Genomic DNA, 12616 nt, shown 5'->3' with positions numbered 1-12616 from the left:
TGAAGCGTTGGTTTGCATTGTTTCACTCTCACAGCCCCTCTGCTAGCCTAATTCAATTTGCTGATGGAACTTATTTCTGCCCACATGGTTCAAGTTGAAGGCAAAACAGCCTCCGGTCCAGCAGCTCTCATGAAAAGGTGGGGAACAGATTGCAAATGAGCCTATCGCTTTTCCATAATTCCCCATAAATGAGAAGCACTACTTTGAGAGTTTGTAATGACTGCGAGTTGAAGTCCAGATGAGACAAGTACCAGCACTGGAACAGGAATAACACACACTCGTCCTTAGACATTTTCTCACAGTGATAAGGACTCAGCCAGATGTTTGCAATACATATTCACACCCAGTCCTCTTTCACTCTCTCTGCAAGTCAGAGACGCCCCAGAGAGTGTGTAAAGTGGCCAATCAAAAAAGAGCAAACTTTCATGAGCCAAATTATGAATGGCGCTGCCACCTCCTGATAGCTTCTTACTGAAACTACCAGAAAACATGCAGCCAATGGCATAGTGAAGGTTTCCAACTTGATTTAGCTGTCTTTGAAGTTTGGCTCTGTGAATGGGGAAAATGGCACATTATGAGACACCACCGTGCTCTCTTTCATGTAGTAAGCTGAAAGGGATGCTATTGAGTGTTTGAGGGAGTCCTTTGATATGTGAGATGCTCTGTGCCTTGTGAAAGGATCAAGCTTATGATTTGAGTCAATATGTGTGTTAGTGCTTTGATGCTTGCTCCTGCTAGTTCAGTGTTTTGTCAGAAATGTTTCGTACAGCAGGCTTAGGGGATCAGCCATGATGGGTCCCTGATGGTCCCTATAGCTCACTTATGAGTGAAAAGGCACCATGCATGTGTGTAGGCCCACACAGACTGAGGCGTTAATAGAACTGCTGTTCCACCCGAGCTGACGGTGAACAATATCCCATTTGTGAACTTGTTTTGGTAGTTTGACATTGAATGTCCCATCCAGGGTTTAGAGGACATGAAGGAAAGGAATGATTTGTCTTGATTACATGGTCCTTTTGTTAGCAAGCTTTTCATCTTGTAGAGCTGATGATTGACATTTCTTATTTTCCCACAAGGCCCAGAGTAGCCTTCCGCCTTTTAGTCAGTAGTTATGGGTTGGGCACACAAAGATAGTAATGTTATGAAACCCTTTTGTGTAATTGTGTCTTTAGGCTGCTGTTTTTAGGAAAGTCTACATTAAATATGATTACAACCTTACTACAGAGCACTTTGAATGACTTTGATTTTGGGCTTGATGTTTATTAAAATGATTTCAATTTGTGTGTGCTCAAGGTTAAGCATATGTGAAGGGTCATTTTGTGTGTGTGTGTGTGTGTGTGTGTGTGTGTGTGTAGGTTCATGTCTTTCTGTGTATGCTACTAGTTAGAGGGGGAGAGAGAAGCTTTTTTCCTTCTCTTCCATCTTTACCATCTGGTTTGTGTAGCATTTGACTGAGGTGTTAATCATTGGGCTTCGGGGCCACTCCTGCTCTGACAACAGCTGGAAAAGGGAGATGGATCGGTTGATGTCCATCTGTCCTTATGTCTGTCAGTTCTCTATGCACTACTGTATTAACTGTGTCCATGCAGCTGGAAGGATTATGACCTTGGCGTTTCTAGTTTCTTGAAAAACAGCTGTAAGGGCCTCCCTGGCACTATTTCCTCCCTCTTTCAGTCCCCAGCTTCCTCTGAGTCACCCAATGTTTCTATGCTGCTATTTTAAGTATTTTGAAAAATTAAGCATGGGTACAATACAAATACAATACTTTACCCTTGTATTGTAAGTCCATGCCATCCAACAGGACAAAGGTATTTTCCATCATTTGGACAGTGTGGACCACATGCAGAAGGCTCAGTACGTCAAGAGTTCTGTAACTTGAGAAAACACGGTACACCTTCTTGTTTTTTACCGAATAGGGTTTCAAAAAGATCCATCAGAAAATATGGCAAGTGTAAATATTCATAATATCACAGTTTATGTAAATATAAAATTCACTGTAGTAGCTACAAGATGTCACTGATGGGTGTTAGCAACTGTAACATGGCCTCTTTTGATGCATGTCTTCTTTCTGCTAACACCTGGGGGGAAACTGTACAAATGAGAGTTCCTCCTAATGTTTCTAATGCAACAGATTATGTTCCTCAATGGACACTTAGAAGCATCTCTGTCTAACCTCAATGAGTGATTCCTGTTTGTTCTAAACAGCCCAAGTGTGTTTCTGTAAGGACATCCCTTTTCTTAGTGGCTTAACATATGTCCTCCTTTTCAAGACGAAGAAGAACAGATGAGACCAGCATGAGACAATTCTATTTTTCTATGAAAGCAATATACTTCTCTTGCTGTTACTGATGTTAGGGTTCAGCTTTTAGTCCATCAAATGGATCAAGATGGAAGTAAAGCAAGATGATGTAATGAATGATGCGATTTTTTTTTTTATTGATATGTAAACGGCTCATATAAATGTTGCCAGGAAAAGAAAACCATAGCTTTTTTCACATGGTGTGTTCTGGTTTTTGCCTGTTGGTTTGATTTGGTCCAAAAGTGGTGGTACTTCATCTCCTGTGGCAGACTTTACATTACATTAAAGGCAGAGTAAAATGACATTTGTTCCAGGAAAGGCTATTTTCATGGTCTGTGTAGTGTTGTAGACATTGTCGTTAGTAAGAAATTTAAACAAAATTATACATTTGCAACAGAATTGTATCAAGAGTTATTGGACAGAGCAAAGGTTTTTTGCGCCTGTGTTGTGGACTTGTTTTTTTTTTTATGTTGTTAATATGTTAATAAAGCATGTGATAGTACCAGTGGTGATATTACCAGGGTTTGGGGAAAACCCTGCATGTCTTGCCAGCACATGTCAAAATGTTCTGAAAGGTATACTATGCAGGATTTCCCCCCCAAAAAACAATAGATAGACTCATACAAAAGTAGTCCCTCTCAGTCCTCTCTTATGACCCATTGGAAGTGTGTGGTGGTGCATTTGTCTGTAGAGACCCTGCCCTCTGCATTTTCATGTTTTCTTCTTGTTTTGTTGTGTTTGTGGGCTGCAACATTTGGGCAGTGGCTGTGGAGCCCCCAGCCAATAACTGTGTGCAGGTGAAGTCGGGACTTCATAAAAAGGTAGCGACCAGGTCCGAGACCATAAGCAGGATGCATTCATGAGGAAGCTACAAAAATGGGGGACACAGTGCAGGAAAAACGCCAGTATAGCAAGACGACTCGCCAAGCAGACAAGACTCATTCCAAAATGGAAGTGAGTCTGGGGTTGGTTTTCAACCACAGGCGAACTGAAGTAAACTTGTTGCTTTGAGCTCATCTTCTCTTCTCAGCCACAAACACAAACCTGTAAAACAGTCTTGTGCAAACGGGGATTGATCCTGAAGGGGGTCTAACAGCTTTATGGATTGATTCATAGTTGCATTTTCATTATTTATGACACTGTGACAGTTCTGTGGCAGTGTGCAACAGATGGCCCTGTGTAACTAAAACGCTGATGATTCTTAAACCTTACGGGACCATGTAGAAGAGTCTTATACCATCTATGTTCTGTCCTACTATAGATAACTCCTGAAGAATGTGAACTGTCTGGTGCTTTTAGATGGTCATTGGAGTAGTGCTAATCCTCAGGGCACTACGTGTGAAAAGCTGTTATGTATGTATAGAAGCTCTGTGTTTAAGCATCAGCGTCACGTATTTACTTAAAGGTTAATTTGCCATGGAACTGCACAATGAGTGATTGATCGTTTCCATCCTTCGTGCTATGTATAATGTGGGTGACATTTAGACTTTATTGGGACCCTGCTGCTATGCCAAGAGTAGTGGCCATGGAGTTCTATTTCTGACATACTGTTTTGGTTTCCTGGTTTATCAAAGTAGGGAGCAGTGTGTCGTAGCTTATTATGGGCATGCTGGGTTTGGCCAGCTCTGGAGAGGCAGGGTTTGTTGAGAAGGCTACCATGGAATTAAAACCTTCTTTGCCTGCCCAGAGTGCTTCTACATCTTTAGCCAAAGTTGTAGTCAAGCACACACCCCATGTAAATAATAGAAACATCATAGCTGGGTGTGAGCCAGTTGGGGAAAGTAAATGTCTGGTATGTGTGGAACTTGTGTGGGGGGGGTTCCGCTGTATACCTCACTATTCTTACTTCTATATGGTTCTCTTGGACCCAATTTTTGCATTTCTATTCCTAGTTAATAATTAGACTGCTAGGGGTGTGTGTGTATTTAAGACATGCATGTTTGTAGTTGGGGTGGGTAATTGCACAATAATGAGAAAATATACCTCTGCCAGCTATTTTAAAGAAAGGCATTGTTAGTTTTGTGTGTGTTTGTTGTGCTCCAGATTTATGTGAACAAAAGATTAGTGAGTGGTAAGTTTGCTAAGTAAGTCAGGACACTCTGACTGTGACTGTGTCAGGTCCAAGCTGAGTGAGTGAGGCTCAGGATTTTCAGAATTCTCTTAATTCCAGGCAAGCTGCTCCTGTTGCAGAGTGGAAGTGCTGCCAGCAGCCATTCTCTGCTCTATGTCTTCCTATTGATCTGTCTCTGGGCTCCAGAAAGGGAGATTCCTTAAAGCCGTAGTCTAATGATATTACTCAACACCCCCCACCCCCACCCACCACTAACCACCCTCCCCATTTTAGATCTCTCTCCACTCTACTTTTTTTTTTCTTCCTCTCACTGTTATCTAATTAAAAGCTTTTCTATAGAGGGCTGGTCTTGGCCTCCAGGCGTGGGGTACAGACATGGCAGCCGGCCGGGGGTGGACTGATAGTGTGAATGTGCATGCGTGTGTGTGTGCGCTTGTGTGCATGTGTGAATGTGTGCATATGTGCAAGCAAGCAATTGTCTGTGCATGTGTGCATGTACGTGTCTACTCAAATAGGCTTATTGCTGGCTGAGCTGGTGAACCAGGAAAAGGGTTAAAGCAGTCCATGGACAAGCGGTCATGCAGGAGTATGAGCTTAACTACGATTGGGCTGCAAGAAGGGGGGTAATGAGAGAGGGTGGAAGAGCTGCCCTGATGGGTAGCTGAACGTGGTACAGGGTCAGGGGTATAATATAGAACGTTTAGGGAGTAGTTATACATGGGAAGAAAGTGAGGGGAGTGGCCTCAGTATGGGGTTGTTAGATGATATCAATTCATTCTTTGTTTCCTAACTGCTTGTTGTGCTCTTATTGTACAGCAGAGGCGAGTGTGTCTCTGTACCATATTTCAGGTCAAGGTGTCAGCTTTGGTCTGAATGTTGTCTTTAAGACAACACCTTGAGGGTAAAACAGAAACAAGTAATATTTGGAGAGACAGAATGCGACAGGATTCCTGTAATGCTTTGGGATTTTCCCAATTCCCACCTTACAGGCTGAGGCACAGAAGGGAGGGAGGGAGAATAATGGGAGGGATGCAAAGGAGGTGGGCCAAATAAGAGAGGAGGGAACAGGGGACACAAAAAGCAGCAGGATAAAAAAAAGAGTCAGACTCTTGAGCATAGAGTTGAAGCAGGTGGTCAAAAGAGTTAGTGATGAGATATGCAGATATGCTGCAAGTGAGTGGAGTGTGTTGATCGGATAAAGAGTGTGAGTAACCTTTAAAATACATCAGATGCTCATTTTTCAGCAATGCAAGTCTGTAGATGGACCTTAGAGCTTCACTTCTTTGGCTGTGAGTATCATTTTGCCAAATAACTCCACTCCTTTGTGGCTTGTCATGTCATTTTGCTATTATCACATCTTCTCTAACATTATCTTCCCTCATTGTGGGAAAGGCCAGAGGTGTAAGTAGTTAACGCTCACGATACAATAAGCAGAATGAAGATGCACACTTTTCCTCCTGCATGTGGGATTTCAAGATGCTGTCATTCAGCCAAGCATGATGAATTTCCTCTGAATGTGATGAGCTCACTGTAGCGGATGAAATGAATCTATACCTCGCTATTGTGTGCGCTAATGGAAGTGAAAGGTCAGCTGTATCCTAAAAGTCTAATTTGAGCCATGTTTTTGACAAAGAAGTTATGATGTGACCTTTTTAATCATTTTTACTTTTAGATAGATTTGAAATACAAATACAATTTTTTAAAGAGGCCATACTAGTGTTGTTTTCAGGTTCAAACTTACATGTAAGGTGTCTGCTAGAATAATTCACATGGTTTGTTTAATGTTCAAAAAAACACATTTTTCTCATGCTGTCCACTGTTGCAGTACCGATATTCTCTCTGTATGAAACGCCCCATTTTAGCTCCAGTCCTCCTTCAGGTACCCTCTTGAAAAGTCCAGTCTGTTCTGAGCTCACCTTTGTCCAACATCGCTCACAGTCTGTGAGCAGCCACATTAGCCATGCAACAAGCTAGCGCCCAGTTAAACAGGCTGACTGACAAAATAGAAAATAAAACAACAGAAATCCTGACAAAATTAACAATTTTCATGTTTGAATTCGGTCACGGACAGCTATTATTGATCCCTCCTTGTTCTTGTGGCGTGACAGTTCCAAAGTAGTCTGGTGGAGTAACGGTAAAATGCAAACAGTTTTCTAGTTGATGTGAGTCATTTACATCATATTTTCTTCTCATTTACAATATTTACTATTTCCACCACTGCTTTGCACTGCCATGCAAAGCAGTGGTGGCCACACACGACAGTTTTCCAGTCGTTGTTGGGACGTAAAGTTTATCCGCTGCATCTGTCCTCACATGGTGACAGCTGATGAAGACTTGTGTTGAATCTTGGAGCCAACAACAGAGAAATTGGCTGCTTTGCTCGTAATGTTACCTTCCACGTCTTCACGTAACAACAGCAGGCAGTTCAGTTTGTTTTCTTGAGAGGAGAATAACTCGCTTTGGCATGGACCTAGTAACTTTGCCGACATTTTACATTCACAAAAAAGGTATATAACACACTAAAGGAAAGGGAAGAACCCACAAAGCACAATATGGTTATGTTTAAATAATGTTAAGAAGTTCATAAACATCTGCTGAGAGTAACTGAGCAACCTGATGTCACAAGTGGAGTTTGATTATGAAAGGGAACACAAAATGGCAGCATAAAGATGAAGTGATGATGATGAAGCTGTCTTCTTGAAAACTGAATCATCAAATGTCATTATATATTTTTCCTGCAGCTTGATTTCATGCTTGCATGTTAGAGCATAGTGTTGATCAGAAATAGCATCTTACAACAGTTAAGCGGTTTTGATTAAACCCAATTAAAATTTTGACTGCTCTATTAACTAAATGTAAACACACCTGATCATGGTTGAATGAAAACTCATTAGCGTTTGCATTCCCTCTTATTAGTCCTTTCACCTTGACACAATAGGTTCAGTGGCTGGAAAGCCCAGTCTGTGGGGAGGCATGTTATCAGCCACATTAGACTCACAAGAGGCTACACGGCTGAACTCTGCTGCTCTCCATTGTTATGCTATTTGCATGGACAGAGATAACAGTCACCTCCCTGAGCTGTAGCTGGCTTCATTCTCTGGTGTGGACAGAGGCACAGGCTTTCCTCAGTTCACCCTCAGACACACACACACACCCACACACCCTAATCCCATACCAGGGCAGGCCAACCTAGCCTGCATTCCTCTCATGTTCACCTGATAAGTGTGGTTTGTGTGATGTGTGTGATGTGTGTGATGTGTGTGTGTGTGTGTGTGTGTGTGTGTGTGTGTGTGTGTGTGTGTGTGTTAGTTAATCTGCCTGTGTGTCCCCCTCAGACAAGCACCAATACTTTTCTCCACTTTCTTTTCAAAGGTTGGTGTAGAGATGCTGTTTAAAACAATACTGAGATATTCATGTGTTGTGACTGAATGAAGTATTGAATTTGAATGATTTCATTGATAATAGATTTTCCCTTACAACATGCTAAAATGATAATAGAGACTCTGACAGATTATGCGATAGGAGTCATGATTGATTGCATTTCGTTTTCACTGAAAAAGAAAATGTGGGGTCCGTACCAAACAACCATGTTCCCTTATGTCTAGAGAATATGATTTGCAGGCTGTAGCCTTGCTGTGGCACCACAATGCTTCATTTTTAATGGTATGTTGTCTCATTTTACCCTTATCAAAAATGGCAGTTCCTGCGATTTGGATATTACACTTAGCCATACTGCCATTTTGATAGTATTTCCATTAATTGTTCAGTCCTACCAAAAACTCCAAATTGTATTCTCTTACTGATATAATTCTTGAAAACACTGATAGCATTGCTGTCTCAGGTGCCTCGAACTGTTAGTTTCTTGTCATGTTTTTGGTCTTTGAAACTTATCCTGAGTCATCGTCCTCATCAGGTGCAGAGATGGAAAGAGCTCTTCACATTTTGGCAATGTGTGTCATTAACCCCCCGAAATACGACAAGGTAGCCTTTCCTGCCCCATTATAACATGTATGTCCATCCATCGTATCTTGTCTCAGAAGGTCTACTTTTCATGTAGCTAGGCAGCACAGTACAGGAGGAGAACATTAGCAGCAGGCAGCTATGCTTTGCTTTGAGTTAGGTTGGTCACATGATTTGCGGTGAAAGGCAGGGTCAGGGGTCACAGTGACGGATGTGGGTTTAAGATTACTGGCGGGGGGGTGGGGTCAGCGTGGTCAGGGCTGCCTTTCAAGTGAGCAGAGGCTGAACACAAATCAAACATCGAACTTTTTCTTGAAGTAGGTTAAACAAGTTCCATGTTATTATTCAGTTGTCAGTAATAGAGGGAAACAGTGTGTCTGGAAAAAGAGTGCTAGAGGTCTGATGATGTCCTCATGGAACTACGTCCAACACCTGGTAGAAATGGACAAAACAGTGGCAGAGGGACTGATAGTGAAGTGAAGAATGGGAAAATATCTGTAAATTAGGAAAGGGTAGATTTTCATAAGAGAATTGAAATTCATAAGAAAAACGTGCTCTCTCTCATGCTGAAAATGTAATGTGCAAACAGGTTAAAATGATGGTTCCTTGCATATGAACTGGGTTGTATGAGAGTTGCAGTTTAAGTTTTGGCAGTTGAATTATCAGCTGAATTTGAAGAACTGAAAAGGTTTGAAGTGGTGATTGAAGAGCAAGTATTAAAAATGATTGATGTGTCCTTTGAAGTCTGTGTTCAGACAGAGTGTAAAGCTGTGTTTTAGAAGTGGCACAAATGCTTATAAAGTGATTAGATGCAGATTTCCCTGCGGTGGTACAAAATGAGTTTAAAATGTGTAAACTTGATAGAAGAATTTGCCAAAATCCTCAGATGTGAATCTTCTGGTGAGTTCTGAGTTCAATCAGAGGCTGAGCTGAATGGAAGCACTCACACACATGGTCAGCATCCATTGCTACCTAGCATACAGCGAACATACATACGTTTGCTGTTTGGGCAGATGCACATAAACAGTCCAGCGGTCAAATTTGCTCAAATGACTCCCTTCACTTTCCTCCTGAACACAGTTTAAACCGCTTGAAATGTGAACTATAAATGATAATGGTAAATATAAATTTTAGGTGGGGAGGGGGACTGAAAGAGGTAATAACAATGAAGACGTGTAGAAATTAATCTCAGGCATCCAGCTATAAAATGTCAAATGTCTGTGCACAGGCCTGTTTATTCAGGAGTATGTTGTTCCTCAGTTCTGACATCAGGTAGAACCCCTGGCATTTATCTCTGAGGTCATGTTGAGGACTGTCTACAGAAGGAACCTGTCTGAAGCCATCATTTAATGATGCCAGGCTCTTCCTATGACCTCCACAACAATGCCAAACTGCACCGTTCAGAAATGCTGAGCTAGTAATAATATGACGGCATTGTAAGCAGTGTTCATTTGGCGTTGCTCCATTTGAACTTGTTTGTGTTATTCAGAGAGCAGACAGAGAACAGTTTGATGGGAGTGAGCCAGGGAAGCAGTCAGCATAAAAGCTGGTGCTACTGTCCCTCCGTGGAGATGGCTCGGCCCCTTAATGTGCAGGAACTCAGAGGGAGGAAGGCCACAGCGCTGCAGCCATTCAGCTTGAGCCAAACACACAGCCCAGACCCTCCTGCAGTGGTTTCTGCATCCACAGCCTCAACTGTGTTTGTGGGTCTGATGTCATCTCAGAACAATTCCTTCCCCTCCAAACCCTGCTGTCTGCTGGGAGACCCAATGCCACACGCGCACACACACACACACACACACACACGCACACACACACACAAACACACACTTTCTCCATCCTAGCATCTATATGACCAGTGTGTTAAAAGACTTGGAAATAGACTTGATAACCTCACTATATCACATTACTCTCCCTGGCACAATGTATACAAAGCCTGTTTTGTATTGTAAGAATACCGCTCACAGTCATTAGGACCGATTTTTTTGGGGGGCCTGTAGCTGAATAGGGCTTGGTAATGGAGCAGTGGGAGAACTGACAAAAGCAGCCCCCACCATCACCACCCCACCCCCCCTCTCAGCAGCCTGGCTCATATTGTAGTGTTTAAACACGTAAGGTGACAAGGAGAGCTGTGTGGCTAACAGTGTGTACGTGTGTTTTTGTCTCTGAGACTATGGGAAGATGATGAAGGGCATGACTAGAATACTCTGTGGAGTCAGAGGTGTCATTAAGCCAGTGGTGGAATGACAGTGTGGACTGCCAGTATGCATGACTGTTTCTCCCTTCTGTCCCTGAAATGCAAACTTGAGTTCGTGAGAGCTCCATTCTGCTTTGCACCCATGCCACAAACATTGCATTGGCTCAGCAGCACCATATTTAAAACAAGCAAATGGATTTTATTTTTATGTTTGACTTTGAGGTGGATAAATGGCCGATAAATGCTTCTCTGCACTGCTTTCACGGTTTACCTCTGTCCGTGCTACAGTCATTACAGTCCTTCCAACCTTCTTCCTTGCCACTGTCCTAACTCTTTCCAACACCGCTTGGGTCAAGACTTGAGCAAGCATTCAATTTACAAAACCCTGGAATCTGACTTGGATTCGGGCAGGCATCCACATAAGCCGCGGCTGCTTGGGTGGACAAATCAGATTTCTCTATTCTTGCCACAGGGGGCCCTTATGTTTTCAGTGAGAAAGTCTGACAGAGAGTCAGCTGGGGCTGCAATAGAGAGCATTCACACTGGTTATGCCTTTATGGTTCTGAATCTCAGTCATGGGTAGATATGTCAAAAGGGTTCCTCTTAGAATGCAGGTCAGAGACGAAGCTGACCTCAGGGGTTGAGGAAGGGTAAGGAAGAAGGGAAGGGGGGAAGTGTACATATACACACAGAGAATATGTTGGTAGGGGGGTTGTAGTGGTAAGACAGGCCGTAAGGCAGAGGCTGGTCCTCTGATGGATGTTTTTCAGTGTGCCCAAGCTGGGTGGAAATGAGATCTGACGGGTGTGAAATGGTCCTCTCTCTCAGTGGCCAAGGCCCCTGCTAGGTCCAGCCTGCTAACACTGTCGCTTTGTTCTTCACATTCTCAAAGAGGCTGATTAACAAAGGACTCATAATGACTGAGCTGGGAATGTATGAAAGCTGTAGGAGCTCTGATGGCATCATTGATGACATTCAGTGAACATTTTTGATAACAATGATATAAAGAGGCTTCAGATGGCCTTGTAAGTCTGGGATGCCTGATGACAGTGGTGTTAAAGTAGGATGTTTAAGGACATGAAACTCCTGAGAGAGGTGGAAACTACTTGTAATGGCCAAAGGGTTTCTTGAGAAAACAGTATGTCATCTATTCATTCTCTTATCGGCTTGTTCAGTACTGTACTTAAACCTAACAGAAGAGACTTTTTTAACCCTGCAATGTACATTTCCTTGGAATGCTGTATGAATCTGATTAGATCACTTAACAAAGCTGAGCACATTACTGTGATGAACAGAGTCTTGTTGGAGATGATGACATCAGTTTTGTTTGCTGGGAGAGAACAGATGGGAAGCATTGGCAGAGAAATGTCACACCAAATGCAAATATAGCACCTTGTTGTTTCTGTATTTGCGGCTGTTCTGACTGTTCCTGCTCTTTCCCTCTGCTTCAAAAGTTCACACACCTCATCGGTGGATGATGACGGTAATATCTTGCTTATACTTTTTGTTTTTGCTTGCTAGGAAGCAGACAGATCTGTGCATGAATGTGCGCAGATTGGAGACAGTCTCATATATTAACTGAAGATTCGTTGCCTCAGTCTGTTTCACTACGTCTTAAATTTCAGTTTGACTGAAGAGGTTTTTTTTTTCTCTGTAGAATTAAAATCACAACTCATTCCTTCAAATAAATATCCATCATTTCGAGACTAGAATCACTTCAAAACCTCAAATGCAGGACTGATTTTCAGAGTGAACAGGTAGAGGATGAACACATGGTATCTTGACAATAAAGCATGTAATGGAGAATGTCAGCTATTATCAGTGGAAAAGTGATCCTTCAGGGCGTGATGTCAGTGCAGGACAGTCTGCAGAAGTGAACAAGGTTGTTGTAGTTCATGCTAACATTTGACTTCAACACAAGTGAGGACTGTGTTGTCACTTTCCCGGCGTCTGGCACAACATGACTCTGTAAAGCTCGCACGGCAAAGCATGCTATGTAATATCATTGCTCTCACATGAGACTTAATCTACCTCCTCTTAAACAGTCTCTTTCTAGTGACCCGTCTTCAGGTGCTAAAGACCAGTTGAA

At 42.5% G+C, this 12616-nt stretch overlaps 1 protein-coding gene across 2 annotated transcripts in view; it reads left to right on the top strand.

Annotated features, from left to right (window-relative positions):
• Positions 1-12616, top strand: part of LOC143322722 (solute carrier family 45 member 3) — a 32428-nt gene that overhangs the window by 5505 nt on the left and 14307 nt on the right. The gene's annotated exons all lie outside the window — the stretch shown is intronic.

Source organism: Chaetodon auriga, chromosome 6 (assembly GCF_051107435.1).
Source record: "Chaetodon auriga isolate fChaAug3 chromosome 6, fChaAug3.hap1, whole genome shotgun sequence".
Classification (NCBI taxonomy): Eukaryota; Metazoa; Chordata; class Actinopteri; order Chaetodontiformes; family Chaetodontidae; genus Chaetodon; species Chaetodon auriga.
This window is presented reverse-complemented; position numbering and strand designations above follow the sequence as displayed.